This window comes from Lissotriton vulgaris, unplaced genomic scaffold (assembly GCF_964263255.1).
Source record: "Lissotriton vulgaris unplaced genomic scaffold, aLisVul1.2 SCAFFOLD_341, whole genome shotgun sequence".
In the NCBI taxonomy this organism is placed as follows: Eukaryota; Metazoa; Chordata; class Amphibia; order Caudata; family Salamandridae; genus Lissotriton; species Lissotriton vulgaris.
In genome coordinates this window covers 783251-803991 of record NW_028243854.1, presented here as the reverse complement: position 1 = coordinate 803991, position 20741 = coordinate 783251, and positions in this window count along the sequence as shown.

The following is a 20741-nucleotide window of genomic DNA, read 5'->3' as shown; positions in this document are numbered from 1 at the left end:
GCATTGCAGGTAGTGATCTCTACGTTGTGGGTGGCAGTTGTCATCGGCATAGCATGTGATAGAACTGGTCCAAGAATATTACAGCAGGATGCTGGACAGGTATTTGGAATAAGACCCTACACCTGTTCATTGTCGAAGACGCTCCCTCCCTGAGACGGGCATAATCGAGAGCGTAGCTGCAGCAGGTGCAGGGGTTCCTAGGACACTTGATTCCTCCTCTGCTGAAGTGACCATGGCTGCAATTTTATCATCCCACCTCCTTCCTGGGGGCCCATATTCTTCCTCTTAACGCTGCCTATGACACTCCCATTGCCCTATTCTCAGATAACACGCACCCAATCCTTGCGAGTCCAGCCCAAAGTAACCAAGGGAAAACGCAGCGTGTGATAGTGCTGCTTTTCGGGACCCGTTACTTAGTAACCGGACGTCTAGGCATGGCACGTCTACTTTATTTTGATGGTTTGACATGTATCTGACACGCAGATATTCTTCAAAGAAAATCCAGTATCCTTTTATGTATAATGATTTTCAAAGCACTCACGTTCCTTGCCCCCATTCACCACGAAGAGGTCTTCAGCCTAATGGGTAGGCACAACGGCCGGTCTCTGTTAGTCCTTTGCTAACATGCGGCGTTGTGCTGGAGACTAATATTCTTATGCCATGTCACAAACGATATAGACTGGTTATGCCACTTTCATATTCGCAGACGTCGTCTGCCATGTATGGGTCCTCTTTTTTACTACAGTAAGTTAAGCGGGAGGATTGTCATTTTTGAATGTCTTGGGGTTTAATTGTTTGATAGCCCAGGCTGAGATTTAGTGTCACCTGTAAAGCTGAGTGGATCTACATTAAGACTCCTCCCTCCTTGGCTCCTCTTGCGAAATACTCCTCTTTCCACCTAAGCGTCTGTTACACATGTTCTTTTAGGCCAGACGATTTTAGTGGGGTGGATATCTCAGGCTACTTCTGAGCTGAACACGGATGGAATTTTCCGAGTGTTTAATCTTAAACTAGGGTCAAAAGAAGGGTGTTTAGATGTGGCCCGGCATGCAACAATGAGTACCAATCACAGGTTTATAGGGAGCACTGCATGATTGGCAACAACTCGTAACTGAGAAATAGTACTTGGTACCCTCGATTAAGGCACATGTGTGGTCTGCCATGCTTGGGAGGGTCATTCGTTTAGTCTCCTCCCCCCCCCCTTCCTGGATCTCCTGCCTTCTTTTCCGAGGCTCGGGGGCCCGCTGGCAGCTCACCCGCAGTCCGCTGCCGTCAGTGTAACACTCTATTCAGTTATACAGAGAACAGCTGTGGCTTCCACAGCCAGAGTACGGACTGCCAATAATGGTTTGGGGTGGGCCCGAGAAGTCTTTTAGGAATTCAGGCATGATCCGGGGGGGCAAGTGTTCGCGGCTGTCCCCGTGGCTTCCAGTTTGCCTCTTGTAAGACCTATTCGCTAGTCATTCCAATATATGCTTTGCGCACTGCAATAGACTCTGTATCCTGGGGAGGATTAGTCGCTTATGCGTAATCTTGCAGTTGATTATTTCCTGTGACAGCGCTTGTTTTCCGGGGGAGAGTCTCTGCAGGGGGGGCCCTTCCCATCACCTGGTCTCTTGCCTGGGATAGTCTTCCCTCATGGGGCAGTGGGACTGTTCCCGGGTGGTTAGGCACATTGGTGTCGTGGTGGCTGGTACTTCCCATACATGCCCCTGCGCAGGTCAGCCTTGGGGGCTCCCTGCCAAGCTAACTTAAACAATATCTTGTCGGTAGCCGCTCCCAGCCTAAAACCCAAGGGGGGCAGGGGATACCGGCTGCTTGAAGACAGACCTGGGTATCATTGGCAGCATGTTGCGCGAATGCGAGGTCTGGTGGTCTGAAACAGTGCCTAGAAGACACTGGCGGGGCGCTAAGTCCAGCGAGGCTATCGTGAGAGCAGGAAGGCGCATATATGCGGCCATGACAAAGTTACGCAGCACAGTGGGCTGTTTTTCTTAACCATGACGTGATTCAGGAAAAGGTCATGGGGTACTTTGAGGAAGATGGTGTTCTCCTCTCGCCTGTTGGCTTATACCTCTTTCTGCTGGACTTGAAATAAGAACTCATGAGCAGAGGTTGCAGGTAGAACAGGTAACAATGGTGGGGGGCCTGTGCGGCAGCGGTGACCACCGCACAGGCTGTGGCGGAGTTACGGGGCGATCCGGAAGAAGAGAGGTGCAAATGATGTACTTCAGCGGGCACATAGGGGTGCCAGAGCCTAACCTGTAACCTCATGGGAGGTGCAGGAATCCGTGTCGGCACCCCAGTAGTCCTTCGGGCGGTTGTGGGCCTGTGCAGCCGGGGGTTTGCCTAGTCACGCCCAGCAAATGGGTGTGTCAGTATTTAATTATATTCTACAGCAGTTGGGTGGTTCGCCACTGTGCTGTTTGGCTCAAACAGGCGGACAGGTGGCGAGAATGCGGCCTGTCCTGGATCGCCCGTAAGCTAACCCACCATCTTTACATATGTTGTATGTAAATAAATCCTGCAGCAATTTTTTACCCAAACTCTATTTGTCTGTGTTTCCTTTGCGGGTTTGGGTATGTGGGGCGGGGGAATGTTATGTAGCCCTGAGTTGACTATGCGCCTGCCCGAGGCCACGCAGTGGCCATCAAGAGGGCGGGTACCTAGTCAAGGAGGGCGGTCCCGCCCCCACTTGCCTGTCCGGCACATCCGCCTCACCGGTTGGAGGAGGCGGCCTGCCGAGAATCTCGTCCGGGCGGCGGGGAGGGGCTTCTGGGGTACTTATGCTGTGGTGCCCCTATCCTAAGCCTCTTTGCCGCCCGGACGCCGTACGATCTTGCGGGACACTCTTTTCCCTCCCGTCCTCTTACCCAGAGTGTCATGAGTAGGGGCTGGGGGGGTGTTTTAATGTGTCTTGTTTTTCGTTGCAGGCGGAGTTACGGGGCGATCCGGAAGAAGAGAGGTGCAAATGATGTACTTCAGCGGGCACATTGGGGTGCCAGAGCCTAACCTGTAACCTCATGGGAGGTGCAGGAATCCGTGTCGGCACCCCAGTAGTCCTTCGGGCGGTTGTGGGCCTGTGCAGCCGGGGGTTTGCCTAGTCACGCCCAGCAAATGGGTGTGTCAGTATTTAATTATATTCTACAGCAGTTGGGTGGTTCGCCACTGTGCTGTTTGGCTCAAACAGGCGGACAGGTGGCGAGAATGCGGCCTGTCCTGGATCGCCCGTAAGCTAACCCACCATCTTTACATATGTTGTATGTAAATAAATCCTGCAGCAATTTTTTACCCAAACTCTATTTGTCTGTGTTTCCTTTGCGGGTTTGGGTATGTGGGGCGGGGGAATGTTATGTAGCCCTGAGTTGACTATGGCTGATGGCTCGTCTCATCATGGGCTGCACGTGCTGCAAACCAGCTTCCAGATCTGGAATGTATGTTTGTCCACAGGCCACCCTCCTTGCAGTGGCTCCGCCCGTGACGATCACACAGTGAGCTCTGCAGCAGGCCTACAGAGGTGCAGTGCAACACAACAGTGAACAGATACACAACTGCCTGGTGATAGAAGGACGCATTTGTTGCAACCAGGCAGGCAGGGATGTGTATGGTTCACTCACAGCTCCAGCTAAGCCAGTAAACCATTAGAACTTTCATGTCAATGATTTCTTGCCTTGTGTGAGAGGTGTTTGTGTTTCTCTAGACTAATAATTAGGACAAGCGCTGGCGTTAGGTCATTCATATTCTGGGGCATATTTAAAAACAAAAGACACAGTGTGACGCTGCAAGCAATTTAGCAGCGCTGCGCTGTGTCATTTAAAAAAAACGTATTTTCAAAAATATTGCATACCGTCAACAATTATTAAAGGCAAGTTTCTCCTATGTGTGCCGCAGAATGCAGCATTAATTGGAAATGAAAAAACAAGGAGAAATAAAAGTCTTTCTCCTCGTTGCGCCACTCTAGCATCTGCTTTGCAATGGTGTTCGTTTGTGGCGCTGCCTCAGCTGTACACATCTTCATAAATCTAGGACAGCGTCAAAAAGCAATGGGTGTTGCAAAGGAACGCCCACAGCAACACCCATTATACGCTCCTTTCACGCAAAGTGATGCGTGAAAAGGGGCTGTATTTACAAGGCCATAAAAAAGCCACGCAAGGATCATAGAGCGCCACCAGAGCGACAAAAAAGTGACGCTCCGCTGGCGCTAGGGGCTTCTAAATCTGCCCCTCTGTTTTCCACTAGTCTGTGGATCTCAAATTATCTGGAATTGAAAAAGTTAAATGCTAGAGGAGTGAGGTTATGGAGTGAGGAATAACAGCGCCATCTTTGAGCCTCTGGAAGGATGAAAGGATAAAGTGATGGAGGAGTCCTTTCTGGAGAGTGGACGGTTCCAGAATAGTTTATATTTGCACCAAGAGGGCGGGGCCCAGAGTGGCAGAGACGAGTGACCCGAGCCGAGTGCAAGAAACTGGTGTGGGGGTTTAAGGAGCCAGGTGACCACCAAGATCTGGGAGGCTCAAATTAAGTTCAATGAAAGCGCCTAAATGAAGACTCAAGATGGAAGTCGCAGCGCTATGGCCAGCTGGGTGTTTTTTCGACTGTGAGTTACTCACGCTCAGGAAGGGTTCTGCAAACGCCCCTCCAGCCTCGCGTTCAGAGATCATACAAGTGTAGCTGCACATTTCTTTGTATATAGTCTGAAGAGACAGCTCAGCTCCCTGAGGCAGAAACCAGGCGCCTTCCAGAGCTGTCTTTGCTGTTCATTTGAACCAGCCTGACACCTGCCTCCCCTACACACCATCAGAAACTTGCATTTCAAGCCCACTGCTCGGAAAAGGATGCTGTGGGGGAAAGTTTGCATTCTACATTTACTGACAATGTTCGACCTTGGCAGCGCCTTCTATACGTCCAGGTACAAATGGGTTGGCTCATTGCTTCCTACATCTTTCTGATGCACTTAATGTAAGCAGCTAACGTACATCACCAGGACAGTGCCCCACAGTTCAAACCAAAACTTGATATACATCGCTTCTCACCGCATTTAGCCACGTCGAAGCGCTGTAAACAAATAGCAGCAATATGACCGAATGTAAGGGGGCGGTTGACCCAGGGGCCTGGCTTCTATTGGTGCATCAGGTGCAGTGGCACCGGGCTTAAAGGTCTAAGAATCCCACTGGAACGTGACTATTGCTGTATTTCACAATTCAATCAATCGGTCAATCGGGGAATTGTAAGCGCGCTACTCACCTGTGAGGGTCTCAAGGCGCTGAGGAGGGGTACGCAGATCTGTTCAGCCGAAGAGCCAATTCACAAAGCAAAAAGGGCCTATGACACACTGGCAAAGTCAATGGGTTGGCCACACAAGATTCACATCTTACTCCAAAGCATACTTTTTATGTGAGGAGGTTCACATGGATGTTTATGATCCGCATAGCATCCAAGATACAACAAACACAGCGATGGCCCGAATGTTTCAATTCATCTCAAAACAACAGAATTAATGCCAGTACCGTGACTTTTACTAGAGGAAGATAAATTGACTACACAAAGAATTAAACTGAGTGCAGGTTTGGACAATTTGTCTGAATAGATCACTGTTTATTTATCATATTTTTTTTAGAATTTTTGTTGGTTATCATTCACCAAAGATACACAAAAACAAATAAAGAGCAAATAATACATAATACAATTTTCATAAAAATGACATTAGCCTAAAAATGTGTGTACCAATAACAAAATCTTTCATACGTGGTTGATCAACATCAGCACTCAGATCTCACACTCACACACAACCATACATACAAGTCACTATTTACAATTTAAATGTCACAAACAAAAGAATTTTGAAGTACACCAAAGAAACTCGTTTGGTTTGATCAGAAGTTATTAGACCATATCAAAGGAAAATTTAGTGAATTGAAATCTTATGGTGTAAACTGATGGTCTACGCGTTTCAAACCCCTAACTGGTGGGGGGGGGTTCTCATCAGGACCTCATATCTTCAAAAAGGAGTGTGCACTGATTATCGGACACCACGTCAAGGAGAGTGGCAGCTCCTCGAAGGTCCTCAATCTGGTCCTGGACCCTCCCTATACTTCGCGGCATATCCTCAATCACAAGTCCACGATTTACTTCTGGCTTTTTCAAATACTGCGAAGTCATTACAAATATCTAACAGACATAATTGCAGCAGCAAATTGTCAACGTCCGGTTTTGTCATTAATCAAGACAGTAATTAAGACAGACTTAAGTTAGGATTTTGTCTTAAGTCTGTCTGAAGACAAACTTAAGACAAAATCCTAACTTCTGTGAATACCAAAAGTAGTATGTTTAGGATTTTGTCTTAAGTTAGTTCTGTGAATCGAGTCCATCGTTTTTTCCAGACTACACCATCCAGGTACAGCGCCAGGGATCTTCATTCATGGCAGTAAAAAACGTATTCGGCAAAGTGACCTGAAATACTCTCTGTTGTTCCCTGCGCGACTATGTGTGGTTGCCAGCGACAAGACACACTTCTTTAACACTCCGGAGGAGGCGGAGGACTGGTTGGATACTTTCACCAATGTGGGGCCTCGAGACCGGGCTGCGGCTGCAGCACTGCCGAAATTGAAGGGCCCATTTTGCCGTCGACGGAGAGTGCGCGGACTCGTACGTAAAGGGACCCCACCTTCACCGCCTATGGGCCCACACTCAGAGCTGATCCTCAGCGGGCAACGGGACGCCCTACAGGCGATAGCAGAGATTAGCGGCTCATTGAGGATGGAGGATGCATCTAATTCCAGCCAGCGCGACCTGACCAGCGATGATGAACAGGTATATGGCTTGCAGAACTAGCAGGACTCGAACGATCAGCTGGATGTCACCCCACAGATGGCGGACTTGATCTCATGAACATTGCATGCTCCTGTGTCTGTGTGGACAACAAATTGAGGTACTGGGGTATTCATGCGGGGGCATGCTGTTGCTGGACATATAGACATCTGGGATACCTGTTGTTATAACCCTACACTAGGTGCTCACTGTTGGGATTGTCGTAACACTTCATGCGGTAGGTGGTGGGACGCAAACGTACATTTCTTTGCTATTTCATGGACACTTATGCATGTAACTCACCTGATGAGTGCCCCTGAGCTGACGTATGTAATTTGCGCTGTCTATACTATGTTCTGCCTGTGAATGGGGAGCCCCTGAAACGATAGATGCACGGATTGTAATGTAAGATAGAGCAGTTTGCAGTACACCCCCTAGTTCAGACATGGCCATATGCAAATCCCTGTGCCTCATGGGAACAGTCCAGCCCGAACTGCTAAGCCATGCCTTCCCTGGACCGGAAACAAGCTTCCGAGGACCGGTTTCTGGCATTTCAGTCGTCTTCAGCCCGGCTTGCTTGAATCCAGTGGCAAAGTGAGCAATTTGCATATGGCCATGTCTGAACTGGGGTGGCAGAGGGGGCTAAAGAACGGTGATGGATTAAACCCAGATCTGTTGACTGGGTATGAGTGTTTGATTGGTTCAAATGCTCCGTCCCTCACCACCCCCTTTTGTACCACTTTGTTCACCATAAGTGGGCAGGGTATGCTCAGACATGAATCCCTTGCTCACTTTGCCACTGGATTCAAGCAAGCCAGGCTGAAGACGGCTAAACCGGTCCTCGGAAGCTTGTTTCCGGTCCAGGAAAGGCATGGCTTAGCAGTTCGGGCTGGACTGTTCACATGAGGCACAGGGTCAGACTGATTTGCATATGGCCATGTCTGAACTGGGGTGGCAGAGTGGGCTAAAGAACGGTGATGGATTAAACTCAGATCTGTTGATTGGGTGTGAGTGTATGATTGGTTCAGATGCTCCGTCTATCAACACCCCCTTTTGTACCGCTTTGTTCGCCATAGGTTGGCAGGGTATGCTCAGACGTGAGTCCCTTGCTCACTTTGCCACTGGATTCAAGCAAGCCGGGCTGAAGACGGCTGAAATGCCAGAAACCGGTCCTCGGAAGCTTGTTTCCGGTCCAGGAAAGGCATGGCTTAGCAGTTCGGGCTGGACTGTTCCCATGAAGAACGGTGATGGATTAAACCCAGATCTGTTGACTGGGTGTGAGTGTTTGATTGGTTCAAATGCTCCGTCCATCACCACCCCCTTTTGTACTGCTTTGTTCGCCATAAGTTGGCAGGGTATGCTCAGACGTGAGTCCCTTGCTCACTTTGCCACTGGATTCAAGCAAGCCGGGCTGAAGACGGCTGAAATGCCAGAACCCGGTCCTCGGAGCTTGTTTCCGGTCCAGGGAAGGCATGGCTTGGCAGTTCGGGCTGGACTGTTCCCATGAGGCACAGGGTCAGACTGATTTGCATATGGCCATGTCTGAACTATGGGGTAGAGTGGGTTAAAGAACGGTGATGGATTAAACCCAGATAAGTTGACTGGGTATGAGTGTTTGATTGGTTCAAATGCTCCGTCCATCACCACCCCCTTTTGTACCGCTTCTCCAGGACTTTGGCAGGCAGAGGAATTCAAGAAATAGGGTGATAGTTTTCCTCGTATTGTCGATCCAGCTTGTTTTTTTTTAACAGGGGACGGATGCAGGCCTTTTCCACAGTGTTGCAAAAACTCCTGAAATCAAAGCTTGATTTAAAACAGGAGATAATAAAGAGCTTATCTCCTCAGGGGCCAGATGTAATACATGCAGCGGGCATGGGTCCATGGGAGAACCTGACTTAATTTTTAACAGCAAATCTGCCACTTTCTCTTCTGCCAGTGATGAAAATTGTGATAAACGGCAATGCGTGACCCTGTCATTAGACTGCGCAGAGGCGTTTCCCACTGTATCCTTTGCTGCTCTTGAAAGATTGTTATACACATACTGCACCATACTTTGAAAGAAACTGGCTAATTTATCTGTGAACTTCTGGTCAGGTATGAAAGTTACATCTTGTGGGCACTTGAGTAATGAAAATACTGTTTGAAACAATTATTTGGTGAATTCCTGGCCTCTTGGATTTTGATGGTGAAATAGGCCGTTGCTCACTGGGAGGAGGAGCTGCGCTGAAACCGAGTCTATCAGGAATCCCAGAAATTCCATTCGCTGACTCGGTATCATCACAGATTTCTTGGTGTTGATGACAAACCCTAGGTTCTGTAACAGGGAAATCATCCACTCCAAGTGTGTGAGGAGGAGATTCCGATCCTGTGCCAGAATTAACATGTCGTCTAAGTACACAGTGAGGCGCACCCCCATCTCCAATGACGTGCGACCACTGGCTTGAGGAGCTTGGTGAATACAAGGGGCTGAGGAGAGGCCAAATGGAAGAGTCCGATACCGAAACCACCACTCTTTCCAAGGAAATTGCAAGAATTTCTGATGTGAGGGGAAAACGGGGACAGTAAGATAAGCATCCTTCAAGTCCAGCCGGTCCATCCAGTCCTCCTCTAACAGCAGATCCCTTAAAAGATGGATGCCCTCCATCTTGAAGTGTCGATACACAACATAGGGATTGAAATCACTTAAGTTCAATACTAGGCATTGTCCGCCGCCTTTCTTCTGAACCAAAAAGACGTTGCTGCAGAATCCTTCGAGGATGAAGGCTCCCACGGCAATAGCCTATTCGGCCAAAAGCTCTTCTAGTTCTGAGTCTATAAAACTCTGTTCTAGATGGGAAAAAAGGAGAGGACGAGGAGGGAAAACCTGACGGGGACACTGTAAAAGCTCTATCTGGTAGCCTTGTACAGTCTGAAGGACCCAAACATCCGAAGTGAGATTCGTCCAGTTTACCACAAAATGTATTAATCTGCCCCCTAGGGGAATCAATGGACACACAGGACTTACCAGAGGATTGATTGTCGAAATTCTTATAACTTCGGCTGACACCCCGGTTGAAGCGGCCTATGAAACCGCGGGATCTGGACGGGTAGAAGCCAGCCTGGCTGGGTTCTCGGGTGTAACCTCTGCCACGTCTGGGGGCGTATCCTCTCTGAGGACTTGTGTTTGAGTAGCAGCCGGTCGAGCATCCTCTGCCACACCCAACCCTACCAGAGACCTGATGTAGCACTCTTTTCAAGGAAGCCTGAGATTTGTCAAGGGAAGCGAACATGCTTACAAATTTGGCGATATCTTTAACAAATTTGTCTCCAAATAATTGACCTTCAGCCAGGGGCCCTGGTTTTGAGGATGCCAACTCCACCAGTTGTGGATCGATCCTGAACAAGACCGATTTCCGTTGTTCCGAAGCCAGGGCGCAGTTTGCGTTCATTAACATGCAGATAGCTCTTTGTGCCCAACCAGCCGGGACCTCGGGTGGATGACGTCACCTGTCTCCTGAGCTTGGAGGGCTAATTCAAGAATCTTTGCCAAGGGGCCCGAAAGATCGAGGACCTTATCCTGGCACACCTGAAGAGCGCGATCAATCCCCTTCTTGGGGTCCTTTTTATATTTCTTAAGAAAGGTGGTCATCAAGGTATCAAGGTATCGGGTGTGAGAGCTACCTTGTGGGCTAAGTCTGGGCGGGGACATTCTGACTTAAGACGAGCCCTGACTTCCTTGTCACAACCTTCCCTCAGGTGGATCTGTAAGTATTCCGCCACTGTGGAGGGAGAAACCCAGTCAGAGGATCTAAGGTGAACAATGTCTGAGGGGTCAAACATGAAGGGGGAGGGATTAACAAGGGGAAGAAGCATGCTTACGCTTCTTTGCGCATTTGCGCGGTCTGGAAGTCTGGGAGGAATCTGTGTAGGTACTAGTATCAGTAGTGGTATCCACAATGGGAATGGGCGAGGACTGTGGGAGGAAAAGGGAAGGAGCGGCATCTTTGGCGCTTTCTTCAGACTTATACAGTTTAGCATAGGAGTGGACATGTGGCCAGGAGGACCCAGGGTACTCACGCACCGGGTGAGCAGGGACCTGATCAGAACTAGAAAGGGGGGGTGGTCTTGGGAGTAGCAGGAACAAGCAATTCCAATTTCGTAGCTAGAGGTAACAGGGCGGAAGACAGGGCTTTATCTAACTTAGCTTCAATTTTTTTATCAATAATGTCCTCCATGGACTCTTCCTCGTAGTATTCATTGTCACCCTGTTCGTCGCACGCAGCAACCTCCTCCTGATAACAATCAAATTCTGCCATCATCAAAATTAGAATAAATTCCAGTCAAAAAATCCCCAGAAGGAAGCCCAATTATCAGCCCAGGAAAGGGCGTCGGTTGGGAGTAGTGCCGGACACAGGAGCCAATAAAATCCAATACCAAGTCACTAAAAGTCACTCACAGTCAATGTAGTCACACTCTAGGACTAATTGAGGGAGGAAAAGCTCCTATCTGCAGCCAGCAAATGGAGGCACCCAAAAATTATGGCTCACATGAGCCTAGGCAATGCAGGGTTAATAGTAATTACAAGCCTGATGATCGTGTGGTGAAACGCTGCCTGCCTGTGTTGAAAATGGCCCAAATTGGCTACTGGCCTGCTGCGTGGTAGCCCCTATTCAGCCCGGGGTGGAGCGGCGAAAATCGGCACTTGCACGAATGCGGCGCACGCGGAGAGACACACGCGAGCCCTGGAGACACACGCTGGGTGCCCGCGAAGGCCCCAACGTGCTCTCCACTCCCTGCGGTGGGGGCCAAAGTCCTCCTGTTCGCGGACTGCAAGCACAGCCGAGCGGCGGTACCGTCAGCCGAAGGGGGCACCAGGGGGAACTACAGCGCAACACGCGCTGATACGGGGCAAAACGGGAAGCGGAGCGGGCTCAAAGGGGCCTCGGTCCGTTCCCGAATCATAAAAGGATGTGCAGCGCATGAAAACACAGCACCAAGCCCCGAAAGCAAAACGGGCAGGAAAAACAGTATCAATACATTCAAAAGCTCATAAAGCCAACGATATTGTATAAAAATCAAGCAATGCATATAACAGTATTATGACAAGTATACAGAGTAGAGAGGCACTTATCTGGGCTGCGGAGCAGCAAAGAAAGAGGAAGACAGATTAGTGTCTCTCTACTTTGTATACTTGATAATGCAGTGATTGGCTGTGACAAAGAAGGCGTGGTTCAAAGCCTCATGGGTATTGATGTTTTTTATTGTTGTAGTTTTACTCTAATTGACTGATGTGTTTGCAGTAAAGAAATAGAGAAAGCATAATCAGAAGCCTCCGGTCCTGCTATAGAATCCAGAGATTGATAGTTGTGCTTTTTTTTGCCCCCACACGGAGGGACGCAGAGTAGTGATTGACTACTGTACTGAGTGAATTTCTCAGATTTTCTGACTAACGCCGGACCAAAAATCGGCGCCAGCAACAAAACCGGCCCCCTGCCAAAAAAACGGCCCCCACCCCATCCAGTCTACCGGGGGATTGCCCGGTGCCAGCATTGCCAATCAGGCCCTGCCCCCACGAGTGTCAAGGGTCAGAGTGTCCCTATCCTGCCCCTTCATATGTTTTATGTTTTGGAATTTCAGGATATGGGGACGGTGTCCCTGAGTACTGTAAGGGTGGCTGCAACATTCTTCTCAGGGTTGCAAATAGCCAATGTGATCATTCGATGCAGCGGGACCAGTACTGGACCAACAGTACCAAAATGACCAATGGGAGAAAAAGCTCTCTTGACAAATCAGAGAGCTAGATGTTTTATATCTATAGTACTGCGAAGTTGTGTGTGCAGGAGTCCCACTGTACTAACCACTCAGATATTCCTAACGTTATAACCCCTTGAAGCAGGGCTTTAAGTGGGATGAAAAAACTGGGGGAGTCTCTCAAAGGGGTGTGGTCAATGTAATTAAGGGTGTGGCTTAAAAACACATAAGCTAAAAATATGTGCTTAGTGTAGTGTGCCTCCCGACTTGTATTTTGCTGTTTTTGTCTTTGCCTCTAGATATATGATACAACGAGTAACATCATACCTACAACAAGTTAGGACTATTGGCTTTGTCAATGGTTGTTAGTCGCATAAGATAAATAAGCACCTACTATGGCTTGTATATAATATTGAAAAAGCTTCCACTTAAAGCCCTGGTGACACCACGACAATGTTGCTGCTCCTGAGATTCAAAAAGAGAAGGGAAATCCAGAGAGAAAATGACTCTTTAAAGGATTTCCCTTCCCCTACAACGCTCACCTGGCATGACGTCATGCCGTAACTTCTCCACTAGTGAGAATTGAGCAGTGTGAGCACGCACACTACGTGAGCAGTGCGAGCAGCGCACACTCGTGAGAAGTGAGCAGTGTGAGCAGCGCACACTTGTGAGAAGTGAGCAGTGTGAGCAGCGCACACTAGTGAGAAGTGAGCAGTGTGAGCAGTGCACACTAGTGAGAAGTGGGCAGTGTGAGCAGCGCACACTTGTGAGAATTGGGCAGTATGAGCAGCGCACACTAGTGAGAAGTGAGCAGTGTGAGCAGCGCACACTAGTGAGAAGTGAGCAGTGTGAGCAGCGCACACTAGTGAGAAGTGAGCAGTGTGAGCAGCGCACACTAGTGAGAAGTGAGCAGTGTGAGCAGCACACACTAGTGAGAAGTGAGCAGTGCGAGCAGCGCACACTTGTGAGAATTGAGCAGTATGAGCAGCGCACACTAGTGAGAAGTGAGCAGTGTGAGCAGCGCACACTAGTGACAAGTGAGCAGTGTGAGCAGTGCACACTAGTGAGAAGTGGGCAGTATGAGCAGCGCACACTTGTGAGAATTGAGCAGTATGAGCAGCGCACACTAGTTTGAAGTGAGCAGTGTGAGCAGCGCACACTAGTGAGAAGTGAGCAGTGCGAGCAGCGCACACTAGTGAGAAGTGAGCAGTGTGAGCAGTGCATGCCGATGTGCCTGCTGTCACTGCAGTTCGGAAAAAACTGACCACTTGTGCCAGGGCTCAAAACAGAGCCTCCTTTAAAAACTGCTGAGGCCCAGACCCTGCCTTTAAGCCCAACCCAAGCACCTCTTTCAATACAAAATTTTCAAAAACGACGGAATAGATGTACACCAAATCACAAGAGGCCTGCTTTCTGAGAAAAGTTTTAACATTTGCAATTTTGGAGTAATTCCATTTAAAGTGTTTTTTTCTATAACAGAGGCAAAGTTTCTATGGGATTTAGCATGGGAAATCAACTGTTTGGCCACAGTATCCTCCTTGGCACCCACTTGAGGGATCAGTGAGACACTTTCATGGAAAGAGTTGAGGTGGATGAATTTTTTGGGAAACATTTGTGCAGATTCGTCAAATGACGCCAAAGTTGTATGTGGACCAAAAACTGCTCTTCTACGGAAACTCTGTCCTAACTATACCCTCCCGATGGCAGCTGCCACTGTCACATATATTTACTCATATTCATATATGTTTATATAATTTCAGTAAATCAAAGGGCCCTGCCTAGCAGGGAGCCAGCTCACCGTCTCATACTCAGCCTCAGGACTTCGATTCCCAGAATGCTACGGGTAAAGCACTGGATACCTTCGACAAAGGTCCTGGGAGACTAGAAGCGGTGCTCCTTCCACCCACGCCTCTGCTAGAGAGATGCCCCGCCCCCTGATTCACACGTGTGTGGCACGCGTGCGGCAGGTGACTGGTGGTGTCAGAGACCCCTGGGCCTCGAAGTCACGGCGTGTCTTCATCTCAAGCACCGGGAGAAGGTGCTACCGTTTCACCAGCTCCATTTCACGGCTGTCTGAAAAGATGGCACCTTATGATTAAAATTGAGTGAGGAGGGGGCTCCGGGGAGCGTTCTCCTCTCCCCCCCCCCCCCCCCCAGAAGCTGCTGAGGAGTTTCCTGCCACCTAGGGTGACCAACTGGCATTGGTGCAAATTCAGGACCGTGAGTGTAAAAATTCAGGACAAAAGGTCAAAATTCAGGACACAAATTCAGGACAGGAGGTCAAAATTCAGGACAAAACTTCAGGACAATATGTACATTTTACAGACACATCAGAGGTCGCGCAATAGTATATAAGTAAGCCCAGCCATTTCCAAACATATTCATCCATTTGCAAACCTATCCATCATGTATCCTTCCATCTATCATTTCACTCATCCATCCCTTCATCCATCCCCTCATCCATCCTTTCACTCATCCTCCATTATCCATCCATCCACCCTTTCACCCTATCCATCTGTACACTTATCCATCCACTCTTCATCCCATCCATCCATTCACTCATCCATTCAGCCATTTACCCTTTCACCAATTCAGCCATCCTTTCACTTACTAATCCTTCCACCCATCCACTCTTTTAGTCATCCATCCATCCTCCCTTTCGCTCTCTATCGACCCATTCACTAAGCCTTCCTTCCATCCATCCATACGCCCACCCATCCATCCATCTACTCATCCACTCATGAATCCATCTATTGCCCCTATCACTCATCCATCTATCATTTCACTCCTTCACACATCTATTCATCCTTTTGTCCATCTACCCTCCCTTTCACTCACTCACCCATCCTTACACCCACCCTTTCACTCATGTCCATTCATTCACCCTTGCACTTATCAATCCATCAATCCATCCATCATTTCACTCATCCACCTACCCCCCATCATCCACCCACCCACCCACTCATCCATCCTTTCACCCACCCACCATCCAATCCACTGATCCATCCTTTCACCCACCCACCATCCACCCACCCACTCATCCATCCACCTACTCATCCATCCATCCTTTCACCCACTCAACATCCATCCATCCATCCTTTCACCCACCCACTCATCATCCATCCATCCATCCATCCATCCTTTCACCCACCCACTTATCCATCCATCCATCCTTTCACCCACTCTCCATCCATCCATCCTTTTACCCACCCATCATCCATCCATCCATCCATCCATCTGTCCTTCCCCTCATTATCCATCCATCCCCTCATCATCCATCCATCCTTCCCCTCATCATCCATCCATCCTTTTCCCTCATCATCCATCCATCCTTTTCCCTCATCATCCATCCATCCTTTCACCCACCCCCTCATCATCCATCCATCCACCCTTCCCCTCATCATCCATCCTTTCACCCACCCCCTCATCATCCATTAATCCATCCATCCATCCTTCCTCATCATCCATCCATCCTTCCCCTCATCATCCATCCATCCATCCTTTTCCCTCATCATCCATCCATCCATCTGTCCTTCCCCTCATCATCCATCCATCCTTCCCCTCATCATCCATCCATCCTTTTCCCTCATCATCCATCCTTTCCCCTCATCATCCATCCATTCTTTCACCCACCCCCTCATCATCCATCCATTCCCTCATCATCCATCCATCCATCCTTTCACCCACCCCCTCATCATCCATCCACCCACCCACCCCCTCATCATCCATCCATCCACCCTTCCCCTCATCATCCATCCTTTCACCCACCCCCTCATCATCCATCCATCCTTCCCCTCATCCATCCATCCATCCTTCCCCTCATCATCCATCCATCCATCCTTCCCCTCATCATCCATCCTTTCCCGTCATCCATCCATCCTTCCCCTCATCCATCCTTCCTTTCATCCATCCTTCCCCTTACCCATCCTTCCTTTCATCCATCCTTCCCCTTACCCATCCATCCATCCCATCCATTTATGCTGCCTCTCATCCATTAATCCTTCCCCTCCATCCATCCATCCATCCATCCATCCTTCTCCTCATCCACCATCCTTCCCCTCACCCATCCATCCATCCCATCCATTTATCCTGCCCCTCATCCATCCATCCTTCCCCTCATCCATTTATCCTGCCCCTCATCCATCCATCCTTCCCCTCACTCATCCATCCATCCCATCCATTTATCCTGCCCCTCATCCATCCATCCTTCCCCTCCATCCATCATCCTTCCCCTCATCCATCCTTTCCTTTCATCCATCCTTCCCCTCACCCATCCATCCATCCCATCCATTTATCCTGCCCCTCATCCATCCATCCTTTCCCTCATCCATCCATCCTTCCCCTCATCCATCTTTCCCCTCATCAATCATCCTTCCCCTCATCCATATTTCCCCTCATCCATCATCCAGCTACCCTTCCACCCATACATCCAGCTATTTACATTTTCTCTCCATCCTTCCCCTCACTCATCAATCCATCTATCCTCTCTCATTATCCATTTATTCAATCTTTCATTCATCCATTCACCCTTTCACTAATTCATCCAGCCATTCACCCATATCTTCACTTACTTACTCGCCCACCTTTCCATATTAATTTTGAGCTGAGCCTTTTCGAGAAGAGGCCCATCAAGAACTTCACCCTCGCTGCAGGGGCCGTTCCAGGACTGGGACAGAAGCCACCCAGGGCGGAGACAGGATCCACCACAGGGGGGGACAAGAGCCATCACAGGCGGGGGTGGACTGGAGCCACAACATGCCGGACAGGAGCCATCACAGGCGGGGGTGGACTGGAGCCACAACATGGGGGGAAAGGAGCCATCCCAGGTGGGGGTGGACTGGAGCCACAACATGGGGGACAGGAGCCATCACAGGGGGAGACAGGAGCAGGAGTCATCACAGGAGAGGGAACGTGATCCACCAGGGTGGGCACAGGGGTGGGCATGCAGTATTCTGGTATCATCTTGGGCTCCTCGCCCCCTCCTGCACAAGACAAGGAGAAGACAGGCTCTCTGTCCAAAATGCCACCCCCCACTGTGATATACAGTACTTACAGGAGATACTCTAAGAGAACTGATTGTCCTCCATACTTTGTTCATCAGTGTGGGTGCGATTGTGCCATTTCTTTATTTTCTTACATTATAGACTGCATGTTTGAAGAACCGAGGTTTGCGTACAAATTAGTGACAGTAATTAAGCTCGGTGAAGAGAAGCAGGTGCTGCCTCGGTGTAATCAGGGGTGTAATCTGGCCGAGTCTCGGATGTTTGGGGCCCTGGGTAGAAATGGAATGTGTGAGCCCCCCTCTAATAGCAGATACAAGACGCATTCAGGGCTGTTTGCATGTGAATGGATGCCCCCTGCTCCTCGACCTGCAGCCCCTCCCTCTGTCACCTTCAAGTACCTCTTATCAGCTCATCAAGGGCTGGAGGTGTGAGGGTTGCCATCCCGCTGTGCCTCTACAGTGCTGCTCGGGGTCTGAGCTTTCATACAGCATCGGAGTCAAGAAGGGAGGTGGGGGCAAGCTGTGCCCGGTTAAAATTACGGACAAATGGCGTCCGTTAAAGAATCCTTCACGGACAACGGACAGACAGCCAAAATTACGGACTGTCCGTGAAATTTACGGACGGTTGGTCACCCTACTGCCACCCCCTGCCCAGGTCGCGCTCCCTCCATAGAGCAACAAGGCCCAGGTGACCCCAAGGACACCGCTTCTTACGCTACCCTCCCCATCAGGCATCAATTAAGCCTGTACCTGTATCTACAGCAGGCGCGCTAACCCTCTGAGCTGAGATACTCTGAATCTGTTGCCACAGGTTACACCCAGGTCTTGAATCGACGGAGGTTTGTTGCTTTCTTTGAAGCTTGTGGCTTGCAGGGTACACGCGGATCGCTCTGACTTGGAGTTCATACCCAGAGTCTTACGGGAGTTGCAGACGAGTAATCTATCTGACATGCTGGGTTCGTTCAGTTTTCTGCAGCAGGGGCACCAACCTACTATCCTATCTTACTGGGAATAGAAGCTGCAACCTCCTTGTGGAAGGAACACATACCCAAACACCATGTGGTCAACCCACTGAGCCATCTCACAGGATGGATAACCTGTGACTTACAGGCTAGAAAACGAGACCCCAGGAATTTCCGAGTATATCGCTGCCCTTTCTAGCGGTAAAGTTGGGGTTGAACGTCATTTCTGGCGCAGGCGTTCTACTCACCGACTCACCTCACAGCGCTGCGAGGCATTCAGGTGGCCATGTGCTGTATAAGTGCAATATAGAATAGAATCTAAGCTCTCAGGGGTGAGAGCCTGTGGCTTACAGGCTGCGCAGCGAGGTCTCCGAAGTTTAAGCTCGATGCAGGCTCCTGAGGCAGGTGTTCTACACACGGAGGGGCATATCTACAAGCCTCTATCGCCATCACTCTTAGTGGCGTTGTGATGGCGATAGTACAAGGCAGTGTTAAGCCTTAAAGATGCCTTGTAAATAAGGCCTACTTTCATGCTGTACTTAGTGTTAAAGAGGGGGGGGGGGGAATGGCAGTAGGTGCTGCGGAGGGCGTTCCACCGCAACACCCATTGATTTTGAGTCTGCCCCCTACTTACAAGGGCAGCGTAATAGGATGTAGCGCCAAAATTACGACCAGGGAAAACCTGGTCTTAAAGAGGCGAAACGAGGAGAAATGCTTTATTTCGTCCTGTTTTTGCGGTTTCCATGTGTGCTGCCTAGTGCAGCACACATTGAAACAGCAAATTGCCTATGATTGTTTATGTGCAGGAAGGTCCCCCTCCCTCACAGAAATAATCACTTAAAAAAAATTCAGTTTTGCAACTTCTGTGTCTGCTGCATTGAGAGCACACATAGAAGTTACAAAACTGCATTTAAAGATCGTTTTTGTGCAGGAAGGGGGGCCTTCCTGCACAAAAACAATCTTGCCCTCAACACAGGCACATTTGCACTATGGTGCAAGGGTGCCTTACAGGGGGCTTACAGGCTGTGTACTGAGATCGCTGAACTTTATGCCGAATGCATTGAATACGTTGCTGGAATTATTAACAGGAAATCTGATGTGGGAAATTCATGCCTCTAGCAGGTCTTCATCCCTCTGAGTCAGCTCACTACCACTGATGTCTGTGATTGGACCATTCGAACTGCCCGCTGCACCGAGGACTAATGTGGCACTCCAGCAACCCAGCTATCGTAGTTGGAGACGCACTTTTGGCCCAAAGTTTACACAGAAATCTCTGCAGCAGGAACACTGACCCCATGACCTATCCTACTGGCTTTGGATACTGTCACCTGTAGTTTGAACACAGATTGGTACAGACGTTCACAAGGAACACAGACTGTTTATGCTGGATACATACAGCCAGATTCATGAAGCTACCACTTTGCGATTAGCAAATAGCGAAAAATAGCGAATCGCTATTTGAGAGTCGCAAAATGGCATTCATGATAAAATGCGAGGAAAAATAGCGATTCTCAATCGATCGCAATTGGCAATTGCGATCTAGCCGCAATCGCTAAATAATCGCAGTTTCCGCATTTTCCCATGCCGAAATTGCGATATCGCAAATTGCGATATCGCAATTTGCGATCTCGCTAACTGCGAGATCGCAAAAACGGGAAGTCGCATTTCGAGCCCACTGATGACATCACAACCAGGAATTAGGCTCACCACACCCACAAACAGAACACAGAGCCAGGGAGTGGCAGCAGGAAAGTGAGGAGCTCCGAAAGCAAGACCCTGCAGCACCCCAGCCTGAAGGAAAGTTTAGAAAGATGTCCCAGGATGCAGCAGGGAGCAGTGGGCAGGAGAGGAAGAGGAAAATGAAATTTTCTGAAGCTGAATTGGAGCATGTAATTGAGGGGGTGTGCAAGGACTATGGCAAGCTGTTTGGGAAAGACTCTCGGAGGGTGCCAGAGCCCGAGAAGCGCAGGATCTGGCAGCGCATCCGCGCCAAGGTCAATTTTGTCGGTGTCACCCAGCGCTCCATTGACGACATCAAAAAGCGCTGGTACGACCTGAGAGGACGTTCCAAGGAACGGATTGCTGTGAGGCTTGGGGACCAACTGGGCACCGGTGGAGGGGAAGCATTAGCCACACCTAACACCCCATTGGAGAACCTGATCGAGGAGACCATAGCGCCAGCAGCCTGCGTGGGGGTCCTTCAGCTGGACTCCTCTCGACCCAGCCAACAACAAAGTCAA